We start from the raw sequence: 26179 nt of genomic DNA, 5'->3' as shown, positions 1-26179 counted from the left end.
TACCTTGTCTGAATTAATGTCATTCTTTATCTACTGTTACACTATTTAAATAAGTACATTTACACAAAAATATTTAATAGTTAGCATTGTTAACTTGGATCATAGTTATGGTATATAATTCACATCAAAATTACAAATTATTAACATAATTACTCTGTAATATTTATATTTAAGAGACCAGTATATACTCGCCATCTAGAAGGTTTAATTATTTCTATGGCAGTTTTGCTAAGCTTTTTCTGGGAACTCACCACTCAACTATATGGCTAAGAAAAGCCAAAAGCCTGAGAAACCAATGATATCATTTAGTGACATGCAAGCAATTTAAACACTTAAAAGCAACAGGAAAGAAATAGGACTCAGGAGTGTTTTCCATGAAATGACTGTAAGCAGATCATCATATATAGTTAAATTCCTGTAGGAACCAGTGCAGAGATAACAGTAAAGAAAATATGCAAGACTTTTTCTATTAGCAGTGAAGTAGCAGTACCCACATATGCTATTTTTAACAGGCTTTAAATGCTTGCACACGCACTTGCATGTATCAGAACCTTCAGAGTCTCGTCAGCAGAAGTCTGCTACTGTATTAGAATAGTAAAGTACTATTACTATTGTGAGCCTTTGGTATGTTCTTATGTAATTCAGTTTAACATAGGTGAATTCTTTAAGGAGCGCTGCTTACTGAGGTGTAAAATGATCATAGCATTTCACGTGTTTGTGATAGGTCTGAGATACTGCTCTTCTCTTCCCACACAGCTTTTTAATAAAAGTGCTGCCAGTTTGCTGACCTTCTCCTCTTCAAGGTTAATGGTTTGTTATCTGTGAATTACTTTTCATGCTACAGCTTGGGTTATGAACTCCAAAATTGTCTTCTGTGGGCTTTCTCCTCAATTTGTTTCAGGCTCATAGAAAAACACATTTCCTAGTACCTGAAACAGATTTCACAATAGGAAAAAGTACTGAAGAAATGAAAAGAGATAATACTGGCTTTAGAAATTTGCCGTTCTGTTGTTGAAGATGACATACAATTATTTCAGTTGGTCGATGTTGTGGAACAACCACTGCCATGCTCTCTGGTAAAGCTGAATGCCTACATGACTACAATTTACCAAACGCTGCCCTGACTTCTTTTTTTCTTGCTAATAGGACCTTCAGGCTAAACATGTTGAAGAGACAATTAAAAAAGGCAGATTATTTTTACAGTTAAGTAATAAAAATTATATTATTGCTGTGTAGAAACTGATATAATTATGTCAGGTTATTTCAGCAGATAATTAATGAAACTTTGTTCAAGTTGTCGGAAAACAACTGTTGATTTTTCATCAATTTCCCAATAATATCCTTCTCCTATTTAGTATTTAATATATGTTAACCTGGACTAACAGCATTATCAAAATCAGCAGTTTCAAAAGGAAACTTGCCAAAGGTGGCAACCAGTTTCCCTTTGGATTCAGTGAAAAAAAAAAAAAAAAACAACAAAACAACAACAACAAAAAAAAAAACTTCAAAAAATCAAAGTTTGAAATACCTTAAAAACCATTTACTTGGTACAAAGTAGTCCTCGCTTGCAGGTCTGAGACTGGGGACTCAATTCCTAACACAAAGCTTTAAAACATCCAAGCCTTATTTTCTATCATGATTGAGGACGTGTCAGCTTCTAGTTGGCCTCCTCAAGTAAAATATGCACTGAAATAAGTAAAATTTTCAGGAGCAATGTATCTGGCAGTGGCACCCTAAAACATCAGCTTAAAAGCACCAGTGATCCATTTGTAAGAGAGACATTATAAAAAGATTAAAAGCTTTGGGTTAAAGAGAAAGAACAGGGTGCTGCAGCATTTCCATCAGAGTAAATCAGCAAAGTAAAACTATCATTCTTTTATCACTACACAGAATTTATACTGGTTAAAACTCTAAGCCTTTCATTATCTAAATTAAAAGTACACTGTGTATATTAAATTCAGAGATTAGCTTGCTGTTATACATAGTAATCTTACTTTGATGTCTCAGGATTAGTATTCATGAAGTTTCAAACTATTAACTGCACGTTTATAACATCTGACAAGAAATTCATCTTATAGACTGCGATTATTGTAGGATGCTTTAGTTCTGATTTTATCTTTCGTTTTGTTAGATACCCATGGAGTTTATCCACACTGTCAAACAATGTTTAAGGTTGGTTCTGGCAGGTTTATTACATAGGCAAATCTGGCTAAAACTTAATCATTCAGAACCAATGAACATTTGCCCCTTCCTTTCTATTCTTACATAGTGAATTTTCAGAATGCAATGTTGTCAGAACCAATGGCAGAATTGGAAATAACCAGAAACCTCTCACTTCTCAGTCAGTTCAGTCTGAAATATTGCACAACACTCTATGCAATGCTGACCAATGCTGACACGTATGAATTTTCATCTAAGAGCTTCAGAGAAATTAAATGCAATTGAGCTATGACAATAATTACAATTCACATTAAAGTTATTTTTTCACATGTGCTTTGAAAATAGTGTCACTAAATGAAACAGCAGAACTGCAACAAAACACCAAACTCTACAACACAAAGAAATCCTTAGCACCATCGTATAACATCAGTTACACTGCTAGCTCAGAGAAGGCTTAGCTCTAACTAGTATAGTGACTATGTGAGCACTATAAGAACTACCATTTCAGGATTGATGTACAGTAAGCAGACCATTATGTACATTTATTTCTCTGACTAGCTGTTATGGTAGAGAATAAATCTTGCCAGCAGGTTAAGGCTGCCTGGGAGCATCAGTTCTTAGCTGCAGGCTGTTTTGTGAAACCACTGCTTATCAGATTCCAAACACAGAGGAATAGTTAAGATGTAATAGATCACAAGTGTAAGAAATGTAAGTTAGAGGTGAAGGTAATGACGATATAAACAGCAGTTTCCAAGTAGATCAAGAGAAGGTTGAGAGTTTTAAGAATTCTTCTGAGAGGCCAAAATGCAGTCTGCCAATTAGTGGGATAAATGGAAAATAAAATAAAATAAAATAATAATAAAAATTAAAAACAAACAAACAAACAAACAAAAATACATTAATTTGGATATAATGTTGTGGTCTAAATTGATGGTCTCCACTTTTAGAGACTAAACACAAGAAACTGTAAAATTGTAATCTGCTACTTTTTCAAGAATTTATCAAGCTAAAGCTCAAAACCAAAAGTCTCATATGGTAATTACCATACATGATAGTTTCTGTGCAGAGAGGACTAACCACCCACACTTCTGTGATGCTGCTTAAAAGCTTCTACCTATTTCCCATAGCACAGAAGAGAAAGTCATAAACTGCAGAGCAACAGCAACAAAAAGCAGTAACAAAAGTAAATGTCAGAATTTGAATTGCAAACTACAGATGAGCCCTGACTGCTGAAATTAAATACAGATATGAACATTAAAGGTTTGAAGCTGCTCTGCTGAGGTTGGAGGTTGTGTTTATCCCTATAATAAAATTTGGCTTTCTGGAACTTACACTACAAACTCCAAGTAGTAGCTGGGAGTCTTCACAAAGCAGTTCTCAAGGAAAAGCTCATGGAATTCAGTAGGAAAGATTTTCTTCTCTTACAGGGAAGGTGTAAGTCATAGAGAATGATCCTTCTAAGAGTTCTCATGCAGACATACAACTTTTTAAACGAGACTAATTTCTCCTAAAATAAAAGATGCTTTAGACCCCTTCGATTGAGCCCTAATTCCCATTTAAATTTTTGTATTTAGATACAGAGTTAATATTTTGAAAGGCAATGAAATCCCCATCTGTTTGAAATTCTGAAGTTTCATTTTAGCTCATTACACACTCATGAATATAATCTGTGCAAATTCTTACTATGTCTTATATCAGTAAATCTATTAAGCAGTGTGTCTTGTTCCAACAAAACAATGCTATCACTTCAGACTTGTTTCAGTCTAGCTGTTGGTGAAAAAGATTGAACAGGAATGAATAAAATGCAATTTTTAGGCCTATAAACATTTCTCAAAAACTGGATGAGGAAAAGACTATCATTGCCCAATCCACAAAACAAATGAAGTTGAAGGTGTGAGCTGTAGCAAACATAGACCATTACAGAGTGGTTTTGGTTTTTATAGTTCAGATTACAGCATCAGTAGAAGAATATCATACAAGATAATTAGTGGATCAGGTACTTTGGACACTGGGTTCTCGCGCCTTTGAGATAAATCAGCTGTGAAAAGCTGAACGTACTGAGTATTGTAATTAAGAAATGTATAAAAGGAATTAGTCAGGGAGGTTAAACCAGCAGAAAACTAATGGAGAATAAATAACATAATGGGTGCCATTTTTCTTCCTACAGGTAAATGAATACTGAAATTCAAAGCACAAGATACGCTCTGTACAATGAACATAGTCAGTTCCATTGAGGAAACTGGAGCCCAGCTCTACCATTCTCATTTAAGTGTCCCGAAATCATTAACTTCTTAATTTACATCCTGCCCCATTAAACATGTGGGGGTTTTGTAGGGTTTTTTTCTCATCAGCTGACTCATACACAAGAAGTTCTCTAATGTAGCAGATCTATTTGCAATATAAAGAACTGAAGATTAAGTCCTTGGTTTTCACTTGGCAACACAGAGCTTTATAATTTGGTGCTTAGATTAATGTGTACACTATATTTAAAGAGTGATTTTACAATAATGATGACTAATGGCTGATTTTGCTGTCTGATAATAAGGAGTAGCTGGCATGGAAGTTTTGGACTTTTGCCTTTATAATACTAAAAATAATTCAGTTTTTCCTTTCAATAAATTTCAGTATGTTCAAGTACACTTCCAAAATGAACACTAAGACATGAAATAAGACTGCTATTACATTAATGAAAGTTAGAAAAAGGACAAAGTGATGGTTTTTTTTCCATAGAATGTCATTTCTCTGGTCTGGAAACTGCAGTTTGTTTTGGAGTGAGATGTATTTACATGATCAACAGATGATTTGTTGGTTGACAGGTAAGAAATAGGCTTGTATTTAGGACCATTCTACTAACTTTTAAGTTATGAAAAGTTAAGTAGATCTTATCACAAGGTTTCTCTTTTTCTTGCTGTTTCTATTTGGCAGAGAAGTAAGTTTTATGTTTCACTACCTTTTCTTCAACAAATTTCTATGTACCCTACTATAACTTAAAAGAGGTCAGATGTAGTTTTTAACACAGACAGAAGAAGAGACAAAGATATTATTTAGTTCTACACAGTGGAAGGTTAAGAAAAAATCCAAAACTCTCATAAGGTCAGAGTTAATCTACATGAATTCCTTTCCTGGATCTTTCCACATTTATATTTTAGATGAAATTTGCTTTTAAAGCTTCTCTAAGGTTTACCAAAGAAAATCTAAATCTGTTCAAACATTGTATGTGTCAGGGACTCTGAGCTTTCATCACAGCAACAGATTCTTTAACAAAAAGAATATCTGATGAACACATAAAAGTTTACTGAAAACTTCTTTCAGAAGATTTACATCAATACAGGAAAATATTTAATTTAAAGAAAAAAAGTGCAGAAAAATGTAATTCCTACAAAGTAAATCACAGTATCATAGAACAGCTGGCACTGAGGACAGCCTGGAGATTTCCAGCACGGCCTTCTACTTGATGCAAGTTTATTGCCTGCACCAGACAGGGGAGCCAGGGATATTCTTAGCTAACCCAAGAAAACCTCCAAACCGCAACCTCTTGCAGTGCAGAACTACTCCCCTCATCAATATTTTGTGAATACACAGAACTGAAGATGAGGAAATGTATCAGCAAATATACCAGATATGTCTACACTACACATTTTCAGAAAAGCCCAAAAGCATGACTGGCCTTTCTCTTATACACCAGTTGGATTTTCTATGATGCTGCAACATGCACAGTCCCAAAGGTGTCTTGCCTGATTCACAATATTCTCTTACTAGCATGCAATCAGATTAAAATGCAAAGGAAGTAATCCTGGTCCCAGAACATGTAACATTAGGAAGAATTTGAGATTTGTAAAGAATGGTTACAACTATCTTCTAATCTTTTCCCTTAATTAACACCTGAAAATGCGTTAAAACACACACTACTCACAGAAAAGTTATTCCATATTATAAGGTTAGTTTGTGGTCAACCTGACATTTAAATAAAGCAATTTAGAACAGTTTAATCTTCTGCTTTACAACAAGAGTAATGAAATCTGTACTGGTTCCTATCACTATCTACATTTAAAAACACTCTGCAACCAACAGCACATTAAAGAAGGACGTTATAATTAATGTCCTTCTGCCATTTTTAGTTCCTGTATTTACATGAAGTTGGATCTCTTTCCAGTTTTGTATAGAAGCAATTTTCTTATATTTCTCCAACACTGACAGAAGAAACCTGATGTCCGACTTTGCAGCTTGTGTCAACTACCACACAGCTACACTCACAGCAGTGGAACTTCATGGATACAAAACAGCTTGTTATTTCTGGTAAATCTCAGGGGCGGTCTCCAGTAGCCCAACCAACAGTTACACAGGCTGCCAGGCAACTCAACAACTGCCACAAGAGTTTAGTTTTAGACTTCCAAAGCATCTTTTTTTTTTTTTCTTTTCCATCAAAATCAAATGCAGAAACTCAGAAAGGACAGCACACACACACAGAAATGAAGAGGAAAGGAAAAAAGAAAAGAGACTACAAATTAGACTGCCCTCTGACAAACCTGAGAACAGAATCTTACATTTATCTTACAACTACCCTCTGTTTGATCCTACACCTTCCATCTTAAAACAGATGTTTTCAATTTTCGTGAGAAAGAATAGGCACACTGGGATGATAAAAAAAAAAACCCATATCTCACCGATCAAAAACTGGGAAGAGCTGGTATTTATTTCTTGCCAACTTTTATTATTGATATCCAAGAATGTTTTAAAAACAATTATTTGTATGTGTTAGACCAAGACCACAAGAAGTCAATAACTTTGGCCACTATGTGCAACTGACCCATGCTGGATTTATGAAGTATCAGAAGTAGAAGATTAACTGCCAATAGGAGAACAATCTGCTATCTAAAACAAGATTTACAAGTAGAAAATCTATTTGTTCAAGAACAAAGGCCACATATCTGCTATGGATGCCCCAGGGGGGAATAATGTTACCTGCTGATCAGCTACAAATTAGTATGTGTTCATAATACATAAAGTTCTATTTATTGCCTAGCTAGGGAGAAGATTTATTTCCAACCAGACTTTGAAAAGAATAATATGTGCATAAAGGACTCCCAGCCTGAGAGTTCTGGGTCAAGTGTTTGGTATTCGCAGTGTTTTAATATGCTCTTCCTTCCATTTCAGTTCCCTGTGTCTGGACTTCCTCATACATTTTAATACACTCCAAAGTGATTCATACTGTGCAGTAAACAGGAGAATAGCAGCTCAAGTGGAGAAATTCATAAAATAATAATAATAATAATTCTTTTCTTGGATAAAAACATAGAGCCCCACAAAAAAAGAACTCTGCAATGCCCATCACCATCCATCGCACAGAATAGAATATACGGGGTGAATTTTATTTGCTTCTTAACTATTTTTACTACAACTTGTTTTATTTTATCTGAATAATTAAAGTAAAAGAGGATTAAGCCACCATAAAGCCACTTTTCCTGAGAAAATTAGGTTTAGATTACAGTGTTTTCTACCTGTTCCTCATTCACATTCTTATTAAATATTAGCCAAGTTCAGGTGAACCTGACATAAGAGCAGACATCCCAAACACAGAATACTATGTATATGTGAAAATCAGCAGCAGGATAGAAGTTGTTCTGCCCCCCATGAGCTCCAGCCATGAAAACTCTCCATCATAAGCATCTTGTATTAAGAAAGCATGCAGTATATATTTAAGAGTGTCAATGGGTTGGAAAGAAGTTTAACGTAGATAATCTCCAGCAGTTTTCCTGCTGCTACATCGGTTTTCAAGCACCAGTCCTTTGGAGACGCTGAGGGATTTTGAAAGTTAAGGTTAATTCCAAGAACTGGAGTTACTATGCAAGTAGCACAGGCAACGAAATAAATTGTTGTATGGCTGTCAGAGCTGTATATAATATATTAGACAGCTATTTTCTCTGGGTTTGATAGCCTAGAATGGTGATTTAATGAGAAATGCAAAGGAAAAAGGAAGCACAGAAATTTCTTCTCTCCTTTAAAATTACAGCACACTATTGAAATGACAGATATTTTAATAATTGGCTTTGTAATTTCATTCATTTGTGGACTGGCTATAAGATATAAACACAAAGAAATGAGCAAAGCTGCTACTCATGACACTGATGTACTGAAAAAAAAGAAACTTCTGCATTAATTTCTTATTTTGAAAAGGAGATATATTACCTCCAGTGCCTATTTAGCAATTACCTTTGCATGAGGAATTCATACAAGTAAAAAAAATACATTATTGCTACATGGAAACCTGTTCCCAATATAAAACTGGTTGTGCAGCCAATCAAATTACTTCGCTGGGAAGGGTTTACTCTACTACAGATCATCCCTATGCTCATTAATACTAATAAAATCCTGATAAATTCCCATCATAGAGAAAGCTTCTTTTTCATTCTGTAAAATTTCCACTGCTGTTTGGTTTGCTATAAAATCCTACAAAAGGAAATATATGCACATAATAGTGACTTGAACAGCAGTGACACCACCTTGGATAAACGACACCTCAATTACACTAACAAACATCTCCACTGAGAGAAAGATTTCATACAAAGGAATATGTAAATTACTTTTTATCCATTAGGAGACAAAGGAAGAAGAATGCACGTAATTAACAGAGTGCACAGCAGTAACTAGCTATTGCCGATAGCTATCTGTTAGGAACAGCAGGAGAAATGCGGATGTGAGGTCTTCATGATGGTATACATGTTCCTCTATTTAATGAGCAGCCCATTGCACATCTGGTTCTCAATATCTTCTTAAAAAGAACTTCTATCTGCAATACTAAGTATATTTACTGGAAAGATAAGAAGCATTAATAGTTGCAACTAGCATCAAGGTGAAGAAGCTAAAGCTCTTTACGTTAAAAATAGATTATAAAATTCAGACACCCTCATTTGCAGATAAACATCAGGAAATCATTTTCCTCCTACAGAGAAGCAGTATCCTTCTTAATGTACATGAGATTTCTTTGTCTTTAAGAGATTTGCAAGGTCATACATACCACCAGCTTTGCTCAAGTATGTTTAATGGGACAAGGCACTATAATAATGAGACATTCACACGCTCCTGGTTTTGGTGTCACAATGGTCACATGAATGTATACATGAATTGCATAACATGTATTAAGTCAACTGAAGTATTGAACATATTCACAGAGGACTTTGAAGAAAACCATGCAGCAATTGTTCATACCCTAAGAATTTAACATTTCATCTAAAACAGCAAAATTATTCAGCACAAAACAAACCTGACCATCTAACCAAGTCATTCAACAAAACAATCCAAAACTAGAAGAAATGACTTTATACTTGAGCACAGGCAGAATAGATCCCCAAATACTCCTTCATATCTTAATTAGAATTCAACATAAATTCTAACTATGAACTTCATTTGTTTTCTTATGACAGACCTGAATATACCTTTTTCACTAAAATCCATCCTCTCATAAAAGCTCTTTTTAAATACGAATTTGAAACTACAGGACCTACCTAATTTAGCACACAATCCAAAAAGATGTCACTTCATATCTTTAGAAATAAATACTGCATCAAAGGAAGAAAAATAAACAAACCTGCTAAATATGGGACCACTACATGTAATTAAATCATTTTAAAATGATATTTTGTTGTTGAGTATGGGATTATGGCAAAGTAAACTGCAGCTTGTGCAATAACTTCTGTATATTTCTAGTTTCTCTTTGGACTCTGGCAGTCTTATATTTGCTATGCGCATTTATTGGCATGTTTAAGTTAAATGCTTTTAAAAACCTGGATGTGTTTTGTTAAAGGCAATTCATGGTATGAAAAGTGAGTCAGACATTTAAATCACACCTCTCAGTTGTTAAGCCATCTTTCTATTTCAACTCTGGCATTAATTTTTAGCCTATAAACCTGACACAATCCAGTTAAAATGTAAGGAGCAAAACCAACTTATGCTCCTGGACGACATAAGCATTTACGTCTACATTTTCTTTATGTTTTTAAACACAAGGCTGTATTTTTAAAGTGTATTTTTAAAGGAAGTGTAGAAGCTCAGTGAATAAACAACAGTTTGTTCCTCACTTTCAAAAACATAAAGTACAATTCTTTTATGTACACCACTGCCATCGTTTTTAATGACATCAAGTACTGAAAATATTTTAAAGAACGCTTGCTGCTGCAGCTATGCCTGTTAGTCCCTATGGCTACATAATTTTTCAGTAATATACTAGAGAAACAACGTTCTGTGCAGGTGATGAGCTATTACTGAAACACTGTCAGTATATGAACAGAAAATAAGGTGGATTACGTTGAAGGGATAAAGTAAATCTGAAGTTTCCCTAGTTCCACAGACTCAGAATAGACCATAAAAGGTACAAAGATAATAGAGACAAAGAAAAATAGTGTTTTTCCAAAGTAACTCTTCTATAGGTACTGACAGTTTTGATGTTTCTCCCACAGTCTAATGTAGTTATTTACTGATGCATTTCATTTTATGGATTTTTTTCCATGTTGAGTTCAAACAGGATAAACAAAAGTTTGAGTTACAACATGTAACATGGCCAGAAAAGGAGTTTATAGAATAAGATAAATTCTTTTTTCTTATCCACCTGGATTCATAAAATTCTCACACTGACTCCCTGGTACTATCATTTTTGTGTTTGGCTCTTTGTACTTCACAGTCCATCACAACCTAAAAGAAGAGCTGTTTATGCAAAACCTCAAAGTCATAGGACTCTCATTACGCTGCTCTCTCTTTTGCATGACTTTTTTCTGAATCATTTTAAGGAAGTTTTTAATCCCTTATTTCTATTGTGTATACCCATATCAAAGAAAACCCTTCAATAAAACACTATAAATCTACAATTTCACATTCAGGGAGATCAGTGAAAACACATTTCTCCAGTTCAATCAATAACAACATAAAAGTATTTCCATAGAAAGGACAAAAAGCATTGGACCAACAGTAGATGGGAAGTGAGATGGGAAGGAAATGAAAGGGTGGAAGGAATCCTAATCTGCACCTTTCTGGAGTCTCCAAAGTGTTTCTTGCTGTATTTCAGCATAACTATTTTCCCTTGAGTGATACAGCAAAGGAACAGTTGGCAGAACTGATGCAGCACTGTCTTCTGGAGGGAACCGAACATCAGCTTGCTATTCTGGGGCAGGAGAAGATATTATAGCCAGAATGCTTAAATTGTTTTATGATGTTGAATCGGGACATAAGTGTCTTTGAAGATTTCTTTACAGCTGTATCTCTTAGAATCTTAAAGCGATTTACTAACCAACTTTATCCTTTGTACTTTTCTTAGGAACCTTAAATAACAGTGGCTTGAAATACAGTTTATAAGGGGCAATATCTTACCTCTTTCACTACTTCAGGCTAAAAAGGAGCTGCTTGGATTACTTCCAGTCTGGTTCTCAATACATAAGAAGGAAGAAACAATGGTGCCTGCAATCCAATAAAAGCAATTGTCTGTAATGAAAAGCTGCGACCCCTCCGTAATTCATCTAAATGAGATCTACACAATATAAAGGCAAATTTCTTCCTTCTTAACTTTGACATCCTGGCTGAGAGCATGATTGTTTTAAGTGAGATACTGAGATAATCTCAATAGATATGTGATGAGAGATACTGAGCACAAATTTGCAACTTGAATTAAAACCTTATTCTCTACATAAAACTCAATACACATTCTGCAGGTGATTACCTCTAACTGTGCTGAAAGTTTCTATACAATGTGTAGAAAAATATGCAGGGAAAAATAAAAATCCAAGGAAAAACACTACTCCAACAGTAGATTTCCATGTATCTATGAAGTAAAAATTTATATGAACCTACTATTTCATTTTGCAGTATCCAGACTCTTTTGGCTAAAAAGTATTTAAGGAAATCTGAGCTTTCTAAAGAAAAAAACAGCTCAAAACAATTACAGCTAAGGATCAAAAAATAAAGTTAAGGATAAATTCTATTCTGGAAATTTTTCCATGTAATAGAATTACTCATATTTTAATTACTAACCTCAGCCTGTTGTGAAATATTGAGTCAGAGATCAGAATTATAACATGAAAATACCCCTGACAAAATGATGGGGCAACATAACATTTTCTTCATGCAAATTATTCATGCTCAGGCTGCCACTAAATTACATGAAAAACTTTCTGCATCTGGCTCAAGAAATGTTGTATGTGTCAATATTCAAAATGAAGGGCAAAATAAAAAGAAAACACTTATGAGTTTATGAGTTCTTGCTGAATACAGGAGCCAGATTTTGATTTATATCCTATTTCCTTTGGTAGACAATGGATACTTGTGTACTCAAGAAAAGAACTGAGATATCTCAAAAACAAATGGAAATAAATGGCATCCATCACAAGCTTAAAAATGTACCTATTATTTTCACAGCTAGTTTCAATAAGTGGCAACCCACATCTCCTGGGCACTGATTCACAGATCGTGTAATGCATTAATCTGGTGCTAGCTTTTAAAGATACTGTTGTTATTCAAGAATCAGCACAATGCTACATACATGAACAACATAAATACATTTAATAAAACAATGCTTACAAATATATTAGTATAATATTAGGAAAAGTTATATTTACACAATAAGGATGGATGTCTTGAGGAAGGTAGAAAGAGAAGAAAGAAAGTCCTTCAGAAGGAAAAACCCAGAAACAACCAGCTCTCTTCATTGCCATCCTTATGAACTTGCTCACTTAGCAACCATCCTGAGCCCCTCATACACAGCCAGCTCCCCAAATCACCAGCAAAACACAAGGTGTAGGCAAGATCATTTCTGTCCACAAAATCTTAACAGCTATTTGGAACTACTGTAAGATATTGTGGATCATAGAATGACTTCTTGAAACTCAGTAGGGAAATACCTTAGTTACCATGTTCTAAAAATTAATACATTTTCAATCCCTGGCAACATCCAGTATACTATAACACATGTATTTGTTATCCTCACACTCTCTTGCACTTGATTCAAAGTGCTACTTGTCCTCTGTGTGATTTCTCCTTGTATACACACAACAGTAAAGCAAGTCAGTTACTTTTCTGGTTAGTTTGTTTTCTGTTGTTGTGGTTTGGGTCTTTTTTGTTTGGTTCCCCAAACACACACCACTGGACCATGGAAAAAACATCAAACATAAAATGCAGAAATGCAGTTTGGTCTACTGAATCATGACAAAGTGAAACTGCTAAATAGCTAGAAATAGCATCCACACAGGAATATTACTTAAAAAGATGAAGGCAGTAAATAAACAAATAGTGCAATTTGCTGGTATACTCTATGTGCAATATATGAAGCCATAACTGTCTTGCTAAACTAACTGTGTCCTCCTAGAAAGATTTCCAATATCAATTATAGTGTTGATTGCATTGCTACTAAATAGATTTCCTTGTCATGTTTCCCTGATTATATGTAAATATTTCCTAAATTAGACATGCTTCAAGCTCCACTTAAAGTGTAATACAATTGTATAGAGCACCAAAATTATGCAATGTAGAGCATGAATATGAGAGCTAGCAGAGTAAAATTTAAACCTTTCAGTTTGAAATGAAAATAAAAGAATTCACTGCAAACAATGTCATTAAACTGTGCATTATTAAGATACTTTGGTTTTAATGCTATGGAAAGTACACCAGATTATTAATCTCCGAATTTTAACCCACGATTCTCAGACACTGTTTCAACAACAAATTCAGAATTTAAATGTCTGAAGTAGAACAAGATCTCCTTCTACTAGTATGATAAATAAAGCCATTCAGATGAAGAGAACTTGCTATGGAAAATAATGACCTGTGGAGGAATGTATTAACACCACCACCCTGACATTTTTCACTGCTCACTCAAAATTCCTTTTTGTTGTTATTTTTTTAAATGCAGAGCTCTTACTTTTTGAGCTTAATGCATTTTGTTGCATTAGAATTCTGCTACAGTCACCTTCACTCTGAGTAATGAAAGTTTCCAGAGAAATGCTGGGACAGCACACAGCACTGAATCAACCCCGAGCAACTCAAAAAAGATGCATTTTCTTCAAACACAGCAGAAAACAAGAAGACTTTGTTTAATGTAATTTCTGTGGAAAAGGTGCTTAATATATAGATGCGTATTTCCTCAAAAATTATTGGTAGGCCACATTTTATTTTATTTTTCGTTGATGTTACACAGGACTGTCTGCTGTTACTATGAATGATTCTCAGAATGTTATTTGTTTTCTCAAAATAAGAATTAGGAAAGCTTACATTCATTTTTCCACACACACAATTTAGTCATTAAGAGTCTGGAAGGTAAGAATGCATTACGAAGTTTACTCAAACTTTTATAACTTCTTAAAAAATTTACATCTTATGCACTGGAAAACAAAAAGCAGAGTTTAACACAGCATGGACTCAAAGTCAAGCTTTTTAATGTGCTGAGTCAGCAGAAGATGTGAGGCTTGGGGGAAGAGTCAGGGTTTGTTTTTAAGTTTTCATTATATTTTATTTTTCAATGGGACAGAAAATAAACCATGAAGACAGATACGAGTCTGTATACGTGTACTCTGAAATACTGCTGGATCAATCCTGTTTAATTTAAAACTGATAGAAGACTGAAAACAATCCTGCATCAATTCTTCTTCAGCTGTTCAGCCTCTTGACAGAACTACCAAAGACAATTAATTCAGTCCTTCCACTGGCTCTGAAGTTTTACATCAGGAAATGACAGCACTGGGAGAAGTAAAAAGTCTGTTTGGTCTGAACACTGAGCTTGTACAGGACAGAAAAAGCAAACAATGGCATGACTGCTTGAAATAACAGAGAACAGAAGTTCCAAAGCCAACCACTAAAACAAACCAGAAGAACAACAAACATAAGCCCCAGACATCTCTGTAGTCCTGTAAACCCTTGATGTAGAAGACAGATGAATCCAACAGACATCTCCAAACCAATGAGAAGAGGGGTATGATCACTCTGACTCTCTGGGAATGCTGTGAGCACGAATCTGATGGTTTTTTGATTTCTGACTCTTACACTCTGCTGCTGTAGACTTACCCCACACATTCTAACTCAGCTTGCACGTGATCATTGCACCAACTGCATATAACTCCTGCAGGTAATTAGGATTTTCCATAATGCACCTTGCTTTTTACCTAACAGGCCTGAACCACAACACTGAAACTTTATTTCTACAAGTGCTACCTGACACCTATAAGGTAGGCACCAAAAGTAGCATTTTATCAACTTCACTGAAATAGCGTTTATAGCAATAAAATGCCTTTACAGAATGTTTGCTAAATCCTAAACAGCTTTTTTCATCAACAAATGTCTTTGTAATAAAAACCTACATACCTTACCAAGGGGTGCCAGGTGCACCTAAATACTGTGCAGCTTGGGCATAATTAAGCCCCCCATTGCTACCATACTGCTTCTTGCCTTCAGCAGCTGCTTGTTTTCTGTCTGTAATAGGACAACATGTGCCGATGGCTCCAGGAGCAAAGAGCTCTTCAACTGCAGATCTTATAACTGTAGACCTCACCACTGACTTTCTATTTGAAAAATGCAAAAATGTTTAATCCCTCCTGAGAGAAAGCTCAGGCAGAACAGCATTCCATGGAAATGAGGATGAGCAGAAAACACTGGCACAGGCTGATAATCCAAGACATCAGTCAATACTCAAGCATTAGCATGATTGAAAGTTTTCTGTTCTATAAATATGAAACACACACAAAAATAATCTAATCCAGACAAACTGTATTTCAGTTCTCTCCGTTGTAAAAAGACATCTATTTTCTATTTGATGATCAGTATGGGAACATTTATGGAATGACAAAGTATTACAAAGCTGTATAAAATTGGTCTTTACTTCTCATTTGAAACTTCACTTTAATCACCATGTTCATTTTCGAGAGTTCACATTCAGAGTTTTTAAAATAACTAACATTGGGACATCCTTGTCTCTCTAGAGAAGCAATCTAGATCACATGGACCATGAATATCACTAAAGAAGAAAACATCTTCTTTTGTTGTTTCCAATATTCTGCTCACTGTCTCATTCTCTGACCTCACAAAATTTAAGGATAGGGAGGAACACAAAATATTTTTTCTACCTTCACTATCTGACAGTTTCATTCAACATCTTCATGAGTTACTTCTTAGAAACAAACTATCTTAATACTAATAGTCAAAGGCAGGAAACATACTTTTTTCAACTTAATTAGTTGTGAGTACAAGAAGAAGCCCTGACTAGACAAAAGTAAACAAATAAGAGATTAATTACTTCAAGCACAGAAAGACAAGTTTGATTACCAGTCGAAACAGTACTTTTACATTCCGTGCTTGTGCTGCTGAATGGATCTATCACTAATTGATCAAGTACTGACAGAGAGGGTAAAGAACTGTAAAATAAGGGCTTGCAAATTCTGACTGTGATCCGAGATAAAGTTATCAGTCTTATTTACTGTAAAGATAATGAGGGAGTTAAGGAACTTAGATAGAGAAGTACTTATACTGTAGAACTCTGGTAACATTAATGATCTAAAAGGAAGGCAGGCTATTTAGATAGCAATGATAATGACACAGACAGATGAAATACTCCCACGCAGACAAAATGCTAAGAAACAAGATAACAAATATTTCTGTCACATCCCCAACAGCAAGCCACATCTTTCCCCAGCCCATACAAGTACCTTTACTGCCTAACCATTACAAGTGTCACATTTGTGACAATCAGAGGTTCAAAATCTTCCTGTAGTATCAACGTTAGGTCAGTAAGACAAAAGTTAATCACACTAAAAGTGATATGCCTCTCATTGCTGTAAAAAGCAAAAGAAAAAAAAATGAAATAACAAAGCTGACAAAGAGTGATAGCATAGTATATTTTGGTATATAAACAAGCAGATGGCTTCTGAACAGGAATATACTATGGACTGAGAAGAATTAGGACTTCTATTAGGCAAGGAAATTAGAGAGATTTCAAAAACAGAAAATAACATGTCATTGTTCTTAACAGAACTGATTTCTGGAGTGAAAAACAGAATCTTTTTACTGCATGGAGGATGTTGGATGTAGTAAAATTTACATTATTACTCGATGAATAATGTAGCTGTCATATCTGAGTTGTTGGGTTGGGTTTGTTTTTTTTGTAGTTAGTACATCTGTTTTCTGGTAGACATCTGGACTCACATCTTGAAGCAGACAGTGAACTGACAAAAGAGATGTGTTATTATTCCTTGATTGCAGACATTCTCACAAAAATGACACCAAGCTGGAAGAAGCATATGTTCTTACAGGCTAAAATGTTACCCAAGACCTCTGTCTTCTTCAGTTATAGTTTATCAATCACTGCTTTCTTACAATGCTCAGCTAAGAAGGGCAATAAATGAAAGCAAAGAAGTCTAACAGACCAAGTAAACTTTTCTGTACATTTCCCTTCAGTCTTTCACTTCCATCAGTTTTTTCTCTGTCTATTGAACTGCATGGCAGAGTAAAGAATCAAAGAGATGCACTTGCTAGAAATGTCTCCTAGAATACAAATATCACATTGCCAAAGCACCAAAAGAATATCATCTGTACTTTATGGTCCTGCAAGTACTAATCTAACACATCACCTAGTTCGCAACTGCTGCCCAAGTACTGAAGCTCTACCTTCCCTCAAAGCATGCAGTAGAACAATGGCATTAACCTACACAAAGAAACATAAAGAGGACAGTCTCTTAGATACAGTGCTACTGCTTCTTAGCCTACGACAGAAGTGGTAAGTAGCAGCCAAAGTACGTCCAAGGCAGGGAACTTCAGCACAGCAGAGATCTCTCCTACAAGCCCTCCTCGGGTAAAAATTAGCAAGCCAAAATAAAGGAAGCAGTTGCTCAAACACCAGATATGAAAAACCAAATAAACTTTTATTATTAGGATTCAGAACTAGATTATGTTTCATATGGGTAGTCCAATGCTTTGTCTCGAGCTTGCCCTGGATTGACCAAATTTTCAGTTCCAGTAAACACATGATGGGGAAAAAACCTTAAAGCAACAATGCTAATCTGATACACAGCTCTCTGTGCTGTATAACTGTCACCTACAGAACAACAATACTAATTCCTTATGGCACATTACATGATCCACATTGCAACAACAGTTTTCACTGGAGCACTTACCTAGGATCTAAGACATATCACCAATTACTCCTCTCCCAACCAGGCATAAAAAACCTCCTATCTGAACACAGAGGGCATTTACTGTTGGGTTAATCTCAGTGATCTGGAGATGTAAATGAAAACCAGAATGCTGCCTTCATTCCAGGCAGTAGCTTAGAAGGGTTTTCTCAGTGCAAGTACTTATCATGTGCCTTCCAATAATTCATCACATGCTCAGAAGCCAAACAAATTATACTGTAATCCAGTGGGAAAGTATCAAAGCTGATTCTTTCAGCCTTATTGCATTTGCTTCCAGAAGTCAGAGGATATATTCGTGCAGAGTGTATAGAGCAAATGATCACACAATAACTCCAATATAGCTTTGAAGCAGAAATAAACGCAGCAGAGCTAAGTTAACCAGGACACTGTTTTCTTTTTCAAGGAAGATCATTTCAGGCAGTGAGTAGTAGAGAGCACTGCTTCCCATGTGGATTGCCAGAGCAACAGGAGAGTGAACTGGAGCAGTGCTGAAAACACTCATATTCATATTTCTTCTATTCAAGTTCTAAAAGGAAAAGACTACATAGGAAAAGCTCCCTAATTCACACAAGTTGCAAACCCTTCTCAGTGGCATGAAAATTCAGGTGTTTTATGTTGAAATGAATTTTGGAGGTATTGCTAATTAGTTGAGCAAGATGCAGGTAAAACCTGCTTATATGCATTCTTGTTCCCCAAATGAATACAAAACAGTTGCAACACTTGGATATATGCAATTACATTTTGTAAGTTTTTAAGTACTACGTACGCACCGTATCATTTCATAGGCAGACAGTAGAGAGCCACATTTTAAAATTCAAGTCATTTTCTAACTCTTTTGTATGAAAGTTTTCCCAGAGAAATGGAAAATAGCAATAGTGGTAGTGCTGGTCCAGTTCCGCCTTCTGTCTGGGAGGCTGTTATGATAAATCTTATCCAAACAAGATGAACCAACTCTATGCAGCTAAAATCTCTCTCTAGCTGTTACACTTCTTCCTATTCATAGATCAGGAGTTGTGCAAATTTAGAAGCATAAAAGGTTTAAAATGTCAAGGCAGGATTGCCAATTCTATAGGTATTCTCTCACGTTTCATTTAGTGATAAAACAAGCTTTCTCTTCTTCTTTTCAGTTCCATAGTACATTTTCTTTTCAATCCAGTCAGTCTTCAGCTGTGTTAGCAAACAAGAAAACCATCCCTCAGGCCACTGCAAGCATTGTAAAGGTGTGAGGTGATTTTTAATTGCAAGTAGCTTTTATTTGGTGTGTTTTCTCCCATTTGGAAAAAGTTCTGCAGAAGGAGAGGTCTGAGGATCATATTTATAAAACATCCTTATTTACAGGTAGCGTAGATTGCACAGCCAAGCTTTTCTTGGGCTACTAAGGAAAACTGGAAATATAACATTTTTAAACTAGAGATCCAGATTAATGAACAAAGGAACAACGTAAGTGTCCACTACTAAAAAAATACAGACGTAAGCATTCAGCCCTCTCACCTTTTAATTTGTTGAAAAGGTAATTAGCCAAGACAATTATGAGACCAAGACGATTTATTTTATGGATAATTGTATGCACTTTGAGTATGAATAGAATGGTTCACAAAATTATTAGAGCTGTTCGACTCAGAAGCTTCTCTCCTAATGGTTTGAGGTTTCTTTTCCCACACAGTACTTTCAGCTTTGCCAGCCACTATCAAGTGAAAATTTGTACTCCTACTTTCAGCACTACAGCAGAGTAGCTGCAAAAGCCAGAGGAAATCATCTAAAACTACACATCACATTATACTGCATGAGATGGTTTTGTTCACAGTAACACAGTTCGGTCCATAGTGCATTAACTGTCATCCACCGCAATGGCAGCTTTCCCTACCACTTAAAGGAAAATGCAACATGAAACCTCCTTCAGAGTATGTACCACTATGGAAAATGTCCTCCGAGCAAAAAAACAATGCTTTTTGTTTAAACTTGACCTGGTTAATAATGAATATAGATAAAATAAGTTTAAGATGCTTAGTAAAATTTCTACATTGCTTGAAGTACTTTATTATATTGTTAGGATGTAATAGCACAGCTTAATACTGCATATCTGCTCTCATAACGTGAAGTTCCACAACATGAAATATCCAATATTTACATTCAAGATTTGTACCAGTAAACCTACTTTGTTCATTTAAGAATGTTTTAAACTTATTGCATGTCATGTTATTAAAATGTATCATTTCAACATGTAAACAGGTATCTAAATAAAAACAATGAGTTCAGTTCATTGTTTAAAGACCAGTGAGCTACACTCACCAAACTATTTTCCTTCTACCAAGGAACCTGCCAAGGAGCAAGCCATTCAGAACAGAAGTGAGGACAGCCCCACTGAATGTCCACCTGACATTCAGTGGTGACCATAAAAAAACCTAAAACTAGTGTAACATGTCCACTCAAACTTATATGCAAACCCTTGGCCCTCAGACATACCCACCACCTTACTTGTCTGCTGAAATTTTGCTAGGACTGATGTGGGAACAGAGTTAAATTGTTTCCAACACTGAAATTCAACAGCAAGTACAATAAATATTTAATTAGAAACACAGCCTTGACATTAGAGAATGAAGGACTAAAATGTTGCTGCTTGTTCTAAACAAACAAACAAAAAAAAAAAAGCCTACGTAGTGAATGTCAAAATACCAATGACACTAAAGGGAAAAATGAGCCACTTAAAAACTATGCATTGAAAAAAAAAAAAAGCATAATAATAAATGAATGGCTCAGTGGGCTAAACCAGGCAGACTTGGTACAACAAGCTAGTGCTTAATTATACAGAAAGACCACAGCAATTTCACAAGAAGCCATAAGTAAAAAAACACAGAGGGAGAAAAAGCAAAGAAAACTGAAATGACAAAACTGCCTAGGTAGGTTGGTTACTGATGTATTTGGGAGGTAGCTTGGAGTGTAGTGCTATGATAATAAATAAATAATACTATACTACATTTATGCAGTGCCCTTTAGTGACAGACCAAGGTGCTTTTCCAGGTGAAACACACGGCAGCAGCAAAACACTGCTGGCACATCAATGCCTTTTTAACACTGACTTGAAATTGCCTCCAGTAGAACTGATTTAAATTCCATGATATTTTAAAAAATTTGGAAGTTGTTATCGCGGAAAATAAAAGAACCTGCTCTTGACAACTCCAAATTAGAATTAAAAAACATTCTAGGGAAAAAAAAAAAAAAGGTTTGTAGGTGTCAGTAGCAGTAAGAGCCAAGATCAATGTTGATCAAAGAAAGACCAAATAGATGGTTATGCAGTTATCACATAATATTGTAATGAACCAATTTAATATAACAGTTTTCATGCTCCAGGTATTTCCTAAAGAATAGATGCAATAGCTTTAATCCATATAAAACGCAAACAGAAGGGTTCAGAGTTAGGCAACAGTGAAGCAGAAAGTAAAAAGGAAGTTGAAACTGCAGCATAGAAACCCACTGTCATTAGCATTTAACTGTTACAAAACAATGCCTTGAACAGGTTCAGGGCCCACATCATTTCAAGTGCTTTACCAACACCATCCACAGTTTTAGACTCTAGAATTCTTGATCTTACTCCTAGAAAGGACTGCAATAAAAAAGATAATGCTTGGCTTCAGCAGCATGCTTAGTATTACTTTGTCTGCTAAGCCTGGAGGCACAAACAATACCTCATGCTAAATACTAAACCTCAAACAACCTTCAATGACACATTAAAACTCTCAATTACATTAAGTCAAAATTGTTTTCAACAATACCACTCATCTATTAATAAAGCAATTCTGGTAGAATTTTGTAATAGGTAGAGACGAGTCTCCAGGATGTATCAAAGCCCTCAGAACTACAAACCATCTAATAGATGAAAAGAAGTCCAAATGATTCTTTAGGGGGGCAATTGCTTACCATCTGTGATTTAATTAAGACCATGAGCTATGTGCCATGAACAAGGGCTGTCAGAGTACACGGTGGGCTGACCAAGGAGGAAATGAAGAGGACTTACAAAGTGCTTCAGGGCTTTGGAACTCAAGGCAGGAAGGATGAATCTTTCATTTAGTCTAATTAATATGCATAGGTTTTAACTGATCACTTTTGATTAGTGCTGCAGTTTTCACTTTGTACTATGACCAAAGAACTGCAAATGGAGGTGAAAAAGCGATTGACAAAGGTCACAAAAATAAAAAATGAATTTCAATAAACCAGGCAAAACAAAAAAGATTTTAATTAACATCTTTTAAGTTTTCATGATACTATTGGTCCAACCAGTAAGCAAAAAGGAAACTTAGGAAATTTCTTATTTTTCTTTTTCAAAGCTGCTAATTTTAAATGACGCTGATAGCTCAAGAGACCAACATTTAGGCTATGTGCTGTGCATTATTCATATTGTCTAATAGATCACTCAGTGTCATACAACATTTCTGCCCTAGTACTGGATGACTGAGATATCTGATGGGGGAGGATAACAACTGGCTAATAGGTTTTCTTTGTAGAAAAAAAGCCATCACTGCTAAGATTATAGAAGCTTCGGTGATTTAAATAACTTGGATGAATAATACAAATAGCAAGATATCAAATAATGGGACTTATGAATCACAGCAGAAGAAACATAGCAGTTTACTTTTTACAAGTAAGGCAGTATTACTGGTTTTTTTCCTCCTGTTGCTCTGATGAGCAGTAAATATGAAATGCCTCCGAGCATGATGTTAGCCCTGTTGCCTATCGGTACATGTGGTCTACAACATTCTTTAAGACATGAAATTTTTGCTGAGATTTAATGCATAACAGCATTTTATTTGCCCAGGGTACACCCCATACTTTAACCACAAAAAAAAACGGGGGACTTAAATGGGATCCACTCCCCTCAAGCTGAGTGTGTTTCTCATACCTGGGAAGTTCTCCGAGGAACTCAGAGTAAACCTGCATCCTGACGGAGAGTCCAGCTCTCTGAATTCTACTTTAAAACTTTAATCATCCTTTCAGGTACTTTATTTAAGTTGTATCTGCCTGAAAGTTGATTGAGACAGCTCAGTTTGATTTTGCCAAAAGCACTAGGTGGCACTGTGCTCTGTCTTTTGCTCACCCCCCCTTTGCTAAAATCTGCCCAGGTTTCACCAGTTTATGTTATCTTCCCAAACACTGCTTACATGTTAATGAAAAGATTCTTAGCACCCATCATTATGCCTTGCCAACCATCTCTAGGTTTCTATCCATCAAAATGGCCAGTGCTGTTGAACTCAAGAACATTTTTAAAATTATGTTTACCTGCCTAAAAATACAGCTTTTCTCCATTTGGCATTTTGAAAGGACAAGCAAAAAATTGTAATGCTGAATCCTCGCTATCACAACAAAGGAAACACAAATACCCAAGGCCTACAGAAAGATTCATTGGTGCTCTTTTCTTCTAAGACTGCACCGGGAATATTATTACCATACAGGATAGAATGCTAGAGCCGTAAATCTACAATTTTAGTTACTTGCTTCCATCCATGCCATTCAGATTCTGCCTAAAAGCTTACACAGTCTTTCCTGTCTTTTGTTGTAATTCTATTGTCCATACGTAAGAGGTGATGAGCACATAATATGTATTTATACAGACAAATCTGGAGTGAGAAGTAGGTTTTGCTCAGAAGAGCTTTTAAACCGTGACACAGTTTGCTCAACTACAAAGCAATGACATTAGAAGGAAAAGTGGATCTCCCATTTTCCAACCTATTACGCTGTTCTCTAGAACACAAACAAATTTGGCATAACAACTTCTTTTGTAACCATATTCTATCAGTCCTTTTGAGATGTGTCTAAATAGAATTTTTCATTGTTTGCAGGCTCGTGTATTATCTTAGCAGAAAGTTAAAAGCTTTTGGAAACTATAGTGATCTGCAAATATTTAATCAGTAAGAGAAAGTTTTAGTCTGTGAAAGTGTAAGTATATATGTACGGCCATACATTTTTTAAACAGTGTAAAAATAATCCCAAATGGAGTTGACCCCAACAGACCATTTATGTTATTTGACATTCATCTCTAAGTTCTCCTCTTGATTTCACTCACATGTTTTCCTGAAGAGTTTAAAGTCAAAATAGCATTCAGTCCCTAAGTATAAAGGCAACATCCCCAAGAAGGACAGCATATTCCTACCAAATACACTAAGCACACACTTTGAGTTTCACATATCAGAAATCTGCACAATAGTGTCTAAAAAAAACAAGTAGAAACTAAAAACAGTGATGAAACAGCTGCTTCTCAAAATGAAATGCATGAAGCTTATCTGTATAGTATAATGGTGCAATGCAAATGGTTTAAACTCTGCACCTACCTGTGTCACTGAGCTGCTGGCTGATTTTATGGAAGTCACGGCCCCTTTCTCTTGCGTTAGTCCCCTTCTCTTCTGTTCATTCGAATTTCATCTGGAGTTATCTTTCCTAAAGTGCACCTATCGCACACAACATAGAAAGAAAGAAAAAAAAGTTATTGTAACAGTAAGTACTCCTTTGGTACTATCCTAAGTCTAACAACTTTGCATATTGATCCTAACTCAAGAAACCATCTATTTGCATACCACTTGCTCCTAAATTACTTCTCTCAGAATTTCCTGCAGATTTAATGTTTACCTGTTATCAATCATGGTTTCAGCAGTTCCAAGTTAGTTGTTTTTAACATTAACAAGATTCTGAAGCCAATATGTACTGAAATCTGGGTACAGCAGTTGTAGGAAATTAAACCAATGAAGCATAAACCAAAATGATACACTTTGCTCGTTTTAAGTCAGATATGAAAGCTCATTCTAAATGTAAAAAAATAATAATAATAATAAAATCAGGAAATGCTCGTATCCAAAATTGCTTCCTGAGAGTAACATGTTAAACGCTTCCATCGTACTGTTTTTTAGGCTCTGAAAGACAAAAAAATTATCATAATACAGTGCAGTGGCAGCCAATATTTCTGTTCTGCAGAAACACGGAACATGATTAGTTATAAAATGACTGTTTCTGAAGTGCAGCTTTAGAAATTTAATTTTTGAAAGACCTGGAGTTCAAAAGAGGAACACACACTTTACAGTTCAAGGAAAATATTTCTGTTTAGTTTTTCTACTTTCTGAAACTATGCTTAAATTAACAATTATATTACTAACAAATGCTTATTAACTCACTGTTTAAAAAAATAAACTGAAAGCTGCAGTGCCACATTTTTACTTTACCTGTGCATAGAGACTATTTTTTTGCATGTCTTGTAGCAAATATCTGTTGTGTTTGCTGTAGGGATTATGTACTATTTAGCATATATAAAGCAATGAGCGGGAATGAGAACAGTGCTGAAATTTTGGAAGACTCCAGCCACTCAGTGACTTTCTACATGAGTCAGAAAACTGTAGGCACCCTTGTCATGAAACCTTGACATTCAGCATCCTTCATTAACAGATTTACTAATTTTCCACTCCTCAAAAGGGATTTTTTTTTTTTATTGGCACTTTTTTCTCCACTCCGTCTCACAGAAATTATTCCTAATTAATTAAAATGAAATTCTTAAGATGTGTGAGTTCATTAATTCCTGTAATGAGAAAGAACATTTTGGACCTTATTATAAGACTGTCATCAGTATCTGTTAGACAGTTAAATTAATAAAGTGATTATATTCAAATAACTCAGGCATTTGCATTTTATTTTTAACATTACATGTCTCCATTGATTGCTGTGAGACTGAGGAAGTTTTACTGGACACACAAAAGTAATCTGTGTTGATTTCAGTACACTGTATGACTGCACCCTCCAGCTGTATTTAGGGACAGAACAGCTATGGTTCAGGAGAAATCTTGTTCTGGTCTACTGAATCCTCAAGGAATGATTCAAGTAAGAAAGTACAGTAC

General features: G+C 35.4%; 1 long non-coding RNA gene across 2 annotated transcripts in view; it reads right to left on the bottom strand.

Annotated features, from left to right (window-relative positions):
• The window catches only part of LOC116654112 (uncharacterized), a 194495-nt gene that overhangs the window by 87839 nt on the left and 80477 nt on the right, over window positions 1-26179 (bottom strand). For both annotated transcript variants that reach the window (XR_014931950.1, XR_004309034.2), the window contains exon 2: window positions 24632-24748. This is a non-coding gene — a long non-coding RNA (uncharacterized LOC116654112). The remainder of the gene's footprint in view (window positions 1-24631; window positions 24749-26179) is intronic.

Source organism: Coturnix japonica, chromosome 9 (assembly GCF_054131305.1).
Source record: "Coturnix japonica strain WE chromosome 9, WE-NBRP24, whole genome shotgun sequence".
NCBI lineage: Eukaryota > Metazoa > Chordata > Aves > Galliformes > Phasianidae > Coturnix > Coturnix japonica.
Note: the sequence above shows the minus strand (reverse complement) of the source record. Positions and strands in the feature narration are given on the sequence as shown.